Consider the following 12,539-nt stretch of genomic DNA (forward strand, 5'->3'; position numbering starts at 1 on the left):
CTTTGGTGGAGAGTTGTAGATTACACAGGCCACTAGGTGGAGCAGCATTCCAAGTAGCAGCCTTCCTATCCAAGGGCTTTCTTTTTAGCAAGAATGAAAATGAATTATGTCCAGAAAAGCAATCACAAGAAAACTAATAATTATTACAACTTGCCTGAACACATTTTTTTTTCAAGTCAACATAAATGGTTCAGGTTATTTCAGAGACATGGATATGGAAAAGCAAGCAAAGCAAGGACTTGAATATACTGCAGTCATATACAAAAAGAAATACTAGAATGTAAGTTCCATAAGGGCAGACATTTTTTCTTTGTTCATTAACTTAGATGTTCAATATATATTTACTGAGTAAATATTAAAAAATATTTGATAAGTGAAATAAAGCAGGTTTCTATGACTCTTCTCATAGATTAATACCGTCATTACGCTTTTTCTTTTTAAAAATAAAAGAACATGGGCTCCTTACCAGGTTCTGTGGTGTAATTGTTCTTCTGCTGCAGCTTAAATGTATAAAGTCGTCTGGTGAATCTTGTGTACATTCAAGTCCCAGTGAAACGTGTGAGGATTCAAATCCCAGTGTAATTTCCGGAAGAACTTGCTGCAATGTAATAAACGTGGATTAATCTACACAGAGAGATGGAGGGAATTTGTTAGTCTCACCCTGGAGAAAGTATCACAGATGTAACTTGCTGAAATTGCTGTTCTCTTAAGATACCTGGTTAGCTAATTTCACTAAAGGCAATCAAGATAAGTCTGGATTAATAAATAAATCTTACTGTTCTTATTTAAAGCGTGTGTGTGTGTGTGTGTGTGTGTGTGTGTGTGTGTGTGTGTGTGTGTGTTTAAAAGAGGGGAGTGGTGGTGCAGTGGCAAAAGCAGCCACCAAACAGCTCACAGTTTGAACCCACTAGCCTCTTCATGGGAGACTCTTCCTGGGAACATCTATGGGGCAGCTACGTCTCTCCTTTAGTGTTTCTACAAGTCAGAACTGACTTGAAGGCAGGAGGTTGTGTGGATACAGGAAAAAACTAACTAAATTTCCCTCTAACTTATTCAATTATGATTCGTGGTGCATGCCTGTCTTTAAGCTGATATTCATGTCTTAATATCATTACCAGCACCATCAATCAATACTTAATTTGGTACCCACATCATGCTAAGCAAATAACAGCAAAATAAAATAAAAAGAAAAATTGACGTGACTACTTGCTCTGAATTTAACAACATGAAAATATCCATTAAAAAATCAACTATTATTCATCGAAGATATAAAGCTATAATGAATTCACTGGTTGTCTTCAAGTTATTTATCATTTTCCATAATAGGTTTATATTTTCAAAGCATAAAATTTCACCATATAATCTAACTTCTAATCATTATTGGAAGAAAATTTCAGACCAGAAAGTCCCCCAAAGGGAAAGAGTGACAGGCTAATATTTATTTTTTCTAACGTATTCTTAATCAATGCATTTATACAGAATATATGAGAAAATCAGAATAGGTGAGCCCCCATTGGCAAGTAAAAGTCTATTTTTCAGCCAGCTTTTTATTCTGCTTACCTCTCCATGTTTTTGCAGAAAAATATTAAGAGCTGATAATATTAAAGCCATGGTACGAGCTTTAAGGATAATTGAGATCATTAAGGTCCCTGAAAATGGCTACAACTGGGGGGGGGGGGAAGTCTATTTTTCAATAAAAATCTGAAAACTCTTTGCCATTCTGAAAGTCATTTAAAAGTCATGGCAAAGCTTGTTCTTAGTTTGGGGCCCAGAATCAGCTCTTGAACTGATGCAATCTGAAATTAGAGCCAACAAATGTTTACCTAAGTCTTTGTCCCAAAGGGAGAAGGTTCTTTTCTAATCCTTCAGAAGTGATGCCTTGAGAGATGAGGAAGTTGGGAGGAAAGGCTAGAGACATCTGAATTAATTTTGAACCATTATTTCCTTTTTCTAGCAAAAACTAACCCTAAACATTTTTCATGGTATGTAATAATTTATAATCAAGTCCCCCTCTATTGGAGGGTTTAATTAACTTCTTGTGAAGTTGCCACTCTTTCCTGGGAGCCACATGATAAACAGGAAGTTCATGCCTCTGGGGCTTATTCGTTTAGGAATGGAAAAAATGAAGCTGTGGACTTTCTCAAGATTGATTTAGAAAGGAGAGCTCATTAATTTACCGTACCCTCCCCCTTATCTTCTCCAGAAAGCTAATAAACAAAGTGACTGCACAAGCTGTATTCCACCTCTCAGGAATAAAAACTGTCTTGGGCCCATATGTGGCTGGAAGTCAGTTTGGGAGCTCTGCATCAGTCTTTTACGAATCTGCATCCCTCAAGTAAAGGGAATCAGCTGCATTTGGAGCTTCTCTGACAGTGTGTTCTCCCATTTCTGTTGCTGATCCAGTCACAAAGCTCCAGAACTGAAACCAAAGGGGAGAATCTACCCTTTTATGTTACTTAAGAGTCACAAAGTGTCAGATGCCATACAAAGTGAGAGCATATTTTTCATAAAGGGAAAAGAGTACTTCTCAGAAAGGAAGTCTTTGCGGTGATAGATTAATTCTGTTTCTTAATTATGGTGGCGATTTCACCAATCTGCATTTAATAAAATAGTGCTACTATACACACTTCTATTGCATCATTGTCAATGTCTTGGGTTTTGCTATTATACTGTTACAGTTAAATAGTGTACAAGCTTTGCTGAGACCTGTTCAGTAACACTGTTGTGATTATTAGTCGAATATGACTCATAGTGACCCTATGAACAACAACATATCTGAACCCTATCCTATCCTATCCTATCCTATCCTATCCTATCCTATCCTATCCTATCCTATGCCATCCACATCATCTCTGACACACTTGCGCCCATTGCTGCAGTCACTGGGTCAGTTCATTTCATCAAGGGTTGTCTTCTTTTTTGTTGACCCTCCCTCCACCTTTCCAAGTATGACATCTCTCTCCAATGAATAGCCTGTACTAGCAACATGCCCAAAATATGAGTTAAAGCTTTGTCATCTTTGCCTCCAATGAGTATTCTAGCTGCGCTTTCTCCAAAACTTATCTGTTTGTTCTTTCTGCAGTCTATGGGATATGCAGTACTCAAAAAGACCTCAGTTAAAAGGCATCAGTTCCTCTTTTGTCACCCTTATTCACGGTCCAGCTCTCAGCTGCATAGTGAGTAATTGTGCCTGAATGAGGCACACCTTAGTCTTCAAACTGATATCATTACTTCTCAGTAATTTGGAGTGGTCCCTGACAGCAGGCTTGCCCAATGCATCATCTCTCCTGAAACACTCTCCTGACTGCTAGTACCAAAGGTGTTGATTGTGGATCCAAGTAAAATGAAATCGTTGTCAACTTCAGTCTTTTCACCAATTATCATAATGTTGCTTTTAGGTCCAGTAGCGAGGAGTTTTGTCTTCTTCATGTAAGCAACACACAAAGCACTAAAGGAAAATTAGTGGCTGCAGATGTGGTGCATCGACTGGGAATTAAAGTTAGAGTCTCACACACAGACGGTAAGAAGTCTACTTTAAAAAAAAAATTGAAATGAAACTACCAAACATTTCAGACGAAGCTAGACTCAGAAGAAAGGGCAAGCAATCTGAAACTCAGCCTATGAAAAGTCTATGGATCACAATGGTCTGTTCCATAAATAATCATGGGGACATCTGAGGACCTGTAGCTCCAGTCGTCCAGTGGGTGACCAAAAATCACAACTTGGGGTTGGCCAGTAGGCAGCTTAGCTATAAAGGCAGTAAAGGAAGTTTTAAGTACTGGGAAGAAATTAAGGCTTGGAGCCATGTAATTTTTAAAATACTGTCTGCAACTTAGGGCTTCAATCCGGTTCTTGCCAGTTCAGTCATGGTCCAGGAAGTGAAACTGAATCAAAATTTCTGAAAGGACAATTAGCCTAGGGAAGTTACAGGTCAAAGCTCCACTAAAACCTTGATTATCTTTTCAGAAAAGAACAATCTGCACCTCCCATAGCAACCAACTGGAGATTTGAAACAGCAGTGCCTGTCTTAAAGGCTCTTCATAGTCCTGGAATAATCCAATCTCTCAAATCTGGCTGCAGAAAGGACTTTCTTCTCAGTCTGTCATTCCACAACATTGAGTTCTTTTTGCTCTTCAGGCATCCACAGTTTACTTCCACAGTCATGGCTGACGTGATTCAAATCCATTTGGAAGCACTGCTACAACTTCCTGTAAATCTGTTCTTATTTCAAAATTGTTTAACGTTTCAAAAAGTGCTCTTTCTGTGCACACTGATATCCTCGGAATTGGAACATTCTGCATGAAGGCAAGTCTTGGTGAACAGGGCCCAGTGTGATTTGTAAATGTAAAGTTTTCAGCCACAATCCCACAGAAAGCTTGAGAACGAGAATACTTTGCCTTTCCCTCTGCCAAGGGTTCCCCCTCTCAAAGTTGGTTCCTTCTCATCTTTCAGGTCACACCTCAAAGGCCATCTATATACAGAGATCTTCTCTCATCTCCCTACCCCACCCCAGCCCCAGCACTTGGTTCCCTTCAAATAGCACTCCACTAGGTGTAAATGTTTTATGTTATTTCTTGCATACTTACACATTAGAATGCAAATTTCAGAAAGGCAGGATTGGAGGAAGACTCCTCAACAACCTACATTATGCAGATGAAACAACCTTGCTTGCTAAAACTGAGGAAGACCTGAAGTGCTTGCTACAGGTGAAGGACTGTAGTCTTCAATATGAATTGAAGTTCAACACCAAGAAAGCAGATTCCTACCACAAGGCCAATTGGCAGCACCATGATAGAGAAGAGATTGAGGTTGTTAACAATTACAGCTTGCTCAGCTCCACAATCAACATTCTTGGCACCAGCAGTTAGGAAATCAAAAGATTAATTGCTCTGGGAAAATCTCCTGTCGGGGACCTCTCTAGAGTATTGAAAAGCAACGATGTCAGTCTAGAGACTAAGGTGCACCGAATCCAGGCCACGTTCTTCGCAATTACTTGCTATGCATTAAAGAGCTGGACAATGACTAAGGATGACAGAAGGAGAATTGATGCCTTTGCATTGTGGTGCTAGAGAAGAGTCTTGAACATACCATGGACTGCCAGGACTGTCTTGGAGAGGGTGAAACTAAGTTTCTCCTTGGAGGCTAGGATTTTGAAGCTCCAGTTCACATACTTTGGCACGTGGCCAGGAGGGACAAGTCCTTGGAGAAGGACATCATGCTCAGAATAGTGGAGGGACAATGCAGGAGAGGAGAGGAGACGATTGATACAGTAAGTAACTGGGGCAATGGGGTTAAGTGTGTTGGAGACTGTGAGACTGGCTCAGGGCAGGACAGGAATCAGAGCTGGTATACATAGGGTCGCTATGAGTCGCAGGCAACTCAACAGCACATAACAACGAACCCCTTGCCTGCAATCCCTCTGGCCGAGAACTGCCTGGCATATAACATGTGCACAAAATTATTTTGTACGAATAACTGAACCTCACTGGAACTTTTCTGCTCGGGGTTGTTCGTCTCAGCTCAGTCCTCACCTTGACCTCAATGCCGCCCCCTCAGCTTTCTCTCAAGTCGGATGCCATCTTGCCCAGAAGCGCGAGGTTTTAAAGCCTGTACTCAGAAAGGTGTCTTCTCATTTTCATTTTTCCCTCAAGTCGTTCCTTAATAGTAGTTGTTTCCGAGATCTCCACCTCTGTCTCGGTGGACATTGGGCGCCAATCTCGCTTTAGGTAGGGGGAGGGGCGATTCCGCGCAGGCCACGCCCATCGGTGACGCCCACTAGCGGACCTAACGGGGAAGTGATCGTAAAGCATCAGTAGGGGTCGGGCCAGCCTACGGGAGGGCGTATCCTTCTGGACTCTGTGCGCTGATTGGCCAAGTTGATAAGCGGGCAGGGCTACGGGAGGAGTAGGGCTGCATGCAATCCAGATCTAACGCGCCAGATCGTCCCGGCTACTCTGGCTTCTGCAAGCGATAAGGAATTGCGGCGACTCCTGCACGAGCAGCATGGCTGAGAAGCGGAATGCGGCAGATACCCAAGCCCGGCGGGTCCCCGACTCTTTCAAAGGTGAGTTCAGCTCGACTGGAGGAACTGAGAGTCTCCTCTAACCAGTGAACTCTTCCCTTGGGAACGTTCCCCAGCTTAGGGCGTGGGCTCGGCGATCGGAGTAACCAGAGTTTAAAGGCGCTTCACAGCTATGAAGTTTCTTTAAAGCCGCGGTTTCCTCATTTGTGAGACAAAAAACCAACCAAACAAACAAAACCATTTTGCAAGCTGGTTATTGCGGTTTCCTCATTTGTGAGACGAAAAAAGTAATAGTCATAACGATTTTTGCAAGCTGGTTATTAGGATTTAAGGAGGTTAGGATGCAAGTGCATTGCGCCGTGCCTGGCACTCGATGGACATATCAGTGGCAAACAGGAGGCTTTTCTCATGCTCAGAACCCTGGTAGAGGCTCACCTTATCCAATATGCCAGGCACTTACCATATACCAGGCACTGTGGTCATTATCTCATGTTATCCACACAGTAACTCGCGGCCAGGGGTGGAGCCGGGACCTTTGCTTCTTCACCCTTTCGCGAATCCTCATTCTTTCCTGTGTATCAAGAGGCAAGGACAGATTCCATATAAATTTACTAGTGTATTGTTGTGTGTGGTCGATCGATCCTGACCTATAGTGGTCGTGTATAGGAACACAGATCACATTTTCAGAAGGAAGGGTGTCTCTCTTTGGCATCTTTCCCACCGCTCTTTGGAGCTGTATGTATGTATGTAATGTATGTATGTACTTATTTATTTATTTGCAGCAGTATTTTTATCTCAATCTCTATGCCTTTTTTCCCCTTAAGGACTTGTTTCTTTTGGAACTTTTGTCTCTTTCAAAAGACTCTTGATTCCCACACCAGCAAGGCTTTTCCCATCTTGAAGGCATAAGCTGTAAGTGGCCCTGTGGTTATCCCCTGAGAGGACTGTCACCTGGAATCTTTATTGGCTAACTCCTTGGAGAAAAGGGTCCAACAGAGGTGATAGACCTCTGAGGAGTACCGGTTCCTTCCCAGAGGCTTAGTGATCCCAAAGCCTTCAGTCTCAAAAGAATTATTTCTAAGGATGACACTGTAAAAGATATTCAGAGGGCTAGATATTTAGAGTGGGCTTTTCCAGAACACGGGAGGCACCTCTTGTGATTTCTTGCCCTCTCATCCTGTGAAAACCCATTTCAATTGCTCAGGGATCTTGGCGTTATTTCCTTCTGTAGCATCAAAAGTTTTACACAAATTTTCATCACTGACTTTTCCAAAGAAGCAACTTGGAGAATATCCTTTCCAAATTAGGAATATAACAATGAAGAGTTGATGAGAATAATAGCTAAAATATGTGAGCACTTAAATAAGCGAGTCTCTGTGTTAAACATTTTATATGTATTTTTTTTTCATTGAATCCTCACAACCCAGCATATGGTAGATTCTGTTCTGTTCCCTAGTTTGTAATTGAAGAAACTGACCCTTAAAACAGTTAAGTTACTTAAAGTCACAAAACTTATGAGTAATGGAGTTATATTTTAAACTAGAATTTGACTGGCTCTAAAGATTGAAAATGGTAAATACTACCTTTTTGGTAGTTATCTTTTCCTAAGTGAGACAGTGGATGAAATTCCTGTGACCTGACATCCCAAAGGGAGGATAAAAGATCATGGGGAAAATGTTGGAAGTTTGGTAAAATTGCACTGGGGAATCTTAGCGCAGCTCTTTGGGAATAAACATGACCTACGTTCTTAATGTTTACTTCATTATTTTTTTCATAGTCACAGAGAAGTTTCCTGTGTTCTTTTTCTTACTTTTCTACTTTAAAAAAATCTAATGAAAAACTATTCATCTCTCCCCAGAAAAACACACATACATACAGACTATTGCTTGAGCTTTTGTAGTGCAAAACATAGAAATCTGTTGTTACTCTGGTGATTTAGTGCATTATATAATGAACTAACCAAAAGGTCAGTGGTTTGGATCTGCCAGCTGCTCCATGAGAGTAGGTTGAGCAGTTTTCTCCTGTAAAGAATGGCAGCCCCAGGGGAGCTCTGGTGGCCTAGTGGCAAGGAGCTGCAACTACAATCCCAGAGGCACACGGTTCGAATCCACCAGATGCTCTGCTGGGAAAAGGAGGAACAATCTCCTCCTGTACCAGTCAGATCTGATTTGACGGTACACTCACACAAAAATAAAAAATAAAATAAAATAAAATAAAAGAATGGCAGCCCCGATGAGTCGCTGTGTATTAGAATCAGACACTTCTTGTGATACTATCACTATAATTTATTCTTAGAATTTATTAAGTATTTGTCAAGTACCAAAAACTGCCTAAATGCTTTACAAGCAATAGTTGTAGTCCTTCAATACACGTACTAGTAAAATGTCCTTTATTCATCATTTTACAATAAGGAAAAAGGCTCAGTGTGGAAAAATCACACTGAGGCCATAAAATTAGAGCAAAATTTCAAAGCTGGACTACCTGATTGTCCACACCATTTTCCCTATTCTCGAGCGTCCTCAAATATGCATACCAAAAGTAAGGCCTTTCTGACATCAGAACTTTGCTGAGGGTAAAGGACAGGGTTGCAAAGAAATGTAAATCAGGACATTATATATATACACAAATATACACAAAAACAACACTGTTAAGTGTTTACACCATCTGGAAACTGGGGCCAGGTCTAGGCAAGCCCTTTGAGTTCCTGACACAAGGAATGGCTAGAGTTGGCTAAGCAATCAGGACCTTTTGCATAAGGAAGTTCCATAAAGTGCTTTTCCTAGAAGCAGAGGAATGTAAAAATCCAAACTCTGCCCCTATATACTTTTGAGGAAATTAGTTCTAGAAAAGTAAATACAGCCAGACCAGAGGAAAACTAGTTTCTTCTTAAAGCCAGTGACTCACTCACTCACTTTGTAATGAAACAATGCAGGTGGATTGCAAATAAATGTATCATAGTAATTAAGAGCCATGTCAACAGAATAATATCCCTTTGGGAGAATTTCTGAAAATAAGCAGGATCCTGGGACTGATTTGTTTGTTTCAGTTGTTACAGATGATCAGATTGCGGAGAATTTTGTAACCTCTTCAATAATTAACGGACTGCAAGAATGAATAGTGATAAAGTAACTCAAGTCACAAGACCAAGTCTACAAAACCTCTCATACTTAGGTTAGATAAATTTATGATTCTGTGTGATGTAATTTTGCACTGTAAGTGAAGTCAAAGGCTACTAATTGCCAGTCAGTTTTGAAGGGAAACAGTGGAAAAGATGTTGGTAAAGCTGTTAAATATGGACAAATTCAATTTTTTAAGAAGATATTGATAAACATTGTTCTGAAAAATATTGTAACAAATGAACACATTTCCTCCATCTACCTAACATCTTGTGCATACTTTTGTTATAATGTTTGCAAAGTATTACAATTAGGGAGCTCTAGTTTGTAAAGAGGGAGGTCTAGTAGCCCAGTGGTAGAGAACTGTGATGCCACCTCAAAGGCACACAATTCAAATCCACCAGCTGCTTGCTCCATGGGAGAAAGGTGGGCAGTCTCCTCCTGTGTGATTTATTTTCTTCAAAAACCCACTGGACGGTGGTCAGCTGTTGGTCAGTTCTGACCTGATTTTATGTAACAACAAATTTATAAGGGGTTACACTCAGACCTACTGTCAGCTCCGTAAGAAAAAGACGAGCAATCTCTCCCTGTGTGATTTATAGCCTCAGAAACCCTTGGAGGGTTATTAGCTATGAGTCAGTTCCGACTTGACGGCAATATTTCTCTTACCCTATCTTTATCAAATCATGAGAGTTTGTTCCTTCTTCAGAAGACCAAAGAAGAATTGATGCATTTGAATTATGGTGCTGACATAGAATGAAAAAACCTGCTTTGGAACCAGTGCAAACAGAATGCTCCTTATTAGATGCAAGGATGATGAGATCTCGTCTCCCATACATACTTTGAACATGTTGTCAGGAGGGCTCAGTTCTTGGAAAAGAGCTCAGTGCTTCGTTAAATAGATGGGGGGCAGGGGGATGAAAAGGAGGAGGAGCCTCAGAGAGATGGACTGATATACTGTGGCTGCCACAGTGGGCTCAGCCGTAGCAACACTTGTGAGAATGTGCAAGGCCGGGCGGTGTTTCATTTTATGTAGGGTGACTGTGTCAGAACCAGATTGCCACAACTGACAGAATCTATCATTTCTCAGTATCTAATACATAGTAGACTTGGAAAAATGGTTGTTGAAAAGGAAAAGAGGAAGGGCATGGAAAATTCAGGAGGGTGTTAAAGATTCAGAAGGGCATTAAGAATTCTCATGGCATAAATCATTGTTAAAAGCTTCAGTTATGTTGTTGGAACAGTTTTATTGTTTGTTAGCACTCAAACTGCTGATTTTAGGGTGTGTTCATCAGGTTCCCCATTACGTATTCTTGTTACAGGTGGACTATCTGGGTTTCTAGTATCAACAGGATTTCTTCTTATGCAGATAATATATGTAATAAAGATAATCCTTTTTTTTTTTAATTGAGGGTTAGGAAGAGAGAAATTTAGAGTCACTGGTCAGTAGGAAGTAGAATGTAAGTGTATCAGTTCTGCTTCACATACCCCTGTTTTCTTTTGGAGCCTTAGTGTATACTCTGAGATTAGTAAAGAAACTCAAACCTCAAGTAATTGCACTGGAATTTCAATAAAATACAGATATAACTGGTAAAATGTTTGTTCTAAACTATCAGACTGAAAACTATATCCATCTTTAAAAGAAAGGAAAAAAATGAAACAATGAAACAAAGTACTTTAACTCTACACTAGGTTTCCAGTTCATTTCCTTTAAAAAAAGAAATCCTTTTGCTCTGAAAATGGTACCAATGTTTCTTTTTTTTTTTAAAAAAAGGAGGAAAACTAGTCCAGCCTTGTTATTCAATTGTGACTACCTTGTCCTGTCCAGTCCCTCCCCCAAGTGCTGTCAGGTTGGAGTTTTCAGAGACTGTAAATCGCACAGGAGGAGGTTGCTCATCTTTCTCCTACTGAGCAGCTAGTGAGTTCAAACTGCTTGCTTTTGTTTGTTGGTAGTGCAACTCCTAACCCAGAGTGTTATGAAATAAATGCAGAGTTTTGAATTCAAAGATATGAGCTCCAATCTCAACACCATCATTTACTACCTGGGTTGGGTGATCCTGGGCAAGCTTTGCTACCTTTAGGGAGTCAAGTCCTCACCTCTATGTTCTTATGGTCTTATCTGCCCTATTGATCGACCCGGGTTTTGTGAGTCTCAAATAGGAAAGTTTATGTAAATGTACTTTAGAAATTTTAAGATTTGAATTATCAACCTACTAGTTAATGTGAGAAATAAAGTACAAAAAAGTTAACAATGTCTATGGGCTTGAAAATGAAAGTCTGTTGTTGTTGTTGTTGTTGTTGTTATATGCCATCAAGTCGCCTGCAACTTATAATGACCCTGCGTACATTAGCTCAGAACCCTGCCCCATCCTGAGCCAATCTCATCATCTCCAACAGACCAAGTCCCATTTTTCCAGTCACTGAATCAATCCATCTCATCCTGGGTCTTCCTCTCCTGCTCTGTCTCCTCACCCTTCCAAGCATGATGCCCCTCTTGTCCCTCCTGGCCACGTGCCCAAAGTATGGGAGACAACTTCAAAATCCTTACCTCCAGGGAACAGCCTGGTTTCACTCTCTCCACCACAGACCTGTTTGTTCTCCTGGAAGTCCATGGTATGTTCAATATTCTTCTTCAGTACCACAACTCAAAGGCATCAATTCTTCATCTATCATCCTTCTTCATTTTCCAATTCTCTGACACATAGAAAGTAATTCTGAAGACCATGACCTATATCAGGCACACCTTAGTCTCTCGACTGACATCGTTGTTCTTCAGTACTCTAGAGTGGTCCATGACAGCAGCCTTTCCCAATGCAATTTATCTTTTGACTTCCTGACTGCTGGTGCCAAGAGTGTTGATTGTGGGACCAAGAGAGCTAACATTATTAACAATCTCAATCTCTTCACCATCTATCATGAAGCTGCCAATTGTCCCAGTGGTGAGAATCTTTGTTTTCTTGATGCTGAGCTTCAATCCATATTGAAGTCCTTGACCTTCTGCCGCAAGCACTTCAGGTCCTCAGTTTCAACAAGCAAAGTTTTGTCGTCTGCATAACGCAGATTGTTGATGAGTCTAACTCCAATCCTGATGCCACATGCCTCCTCATAAGTGATCTCTTCCTGAATGATCTGTTCTGCATAAAGATTGAAAAGGTATGTGGATAGGATGCATCCTTGATGCACACCTTTCCTGCACAGTGCTTTCCTGTTCTGTTCTGACTACTACATCATTCAGAAAATGTATTATGATACTTAACAGTAAAAATAGAGACAAAAAGTTGTCTATAAGATTGCCTGAGGAAATGTAGAACACAGGCTTACAGATCCAACCATGTTCTGTTTCTTCTCCAGAGATAGATTCCCCAAGAAGATTGTGGCCTTGATATTTTCTTCATAGTGTA

The 12,539-nt window shown here is 40.6% G+C and overlaps 1 protein-coding gene across 1 annotated transcript in view; it reads left to right on the plus strand.

Moving 5' to 3' along the window:
- Window positions 1–6,009: 6,009 nt before the first annotated feature.
- LOC102856885 (erythrocyte band 7 integral membrane protein-like) overlaps window positions 6,010–12,539 on the plus strand; it is a 41,806-nt gene continuing 35,276 nt past the window's right edge. Inside the window, exon 1 of the mRNA XM_006890686.1 lies at window positions 6,010–6,064. The gene's annotated coding sequence lies outside the window, so the exon portion shown is untranslated. The remainder of the gene's footprint in view (window positions 6,065–12,539) is intronic.

The sequence above is a fragment of the Elephantulus edwardii genome, unplaced genomic scaffold (assembly GCF_000299155.1).
Source record: "Elephantulus edwardii isolate Elephantulus edwardi_28Jun2011 unplaced genomic scaffold, EleEdw1.0 scaffold00092, whole genome shotgun sequence".
NCBI classification, from domain to species: Eukaryota; Metazoa; Chordata; class Mammalia; order Macroscelidea; family Macroscelididae; genus Elephantulus; species Elephantulus edwardii.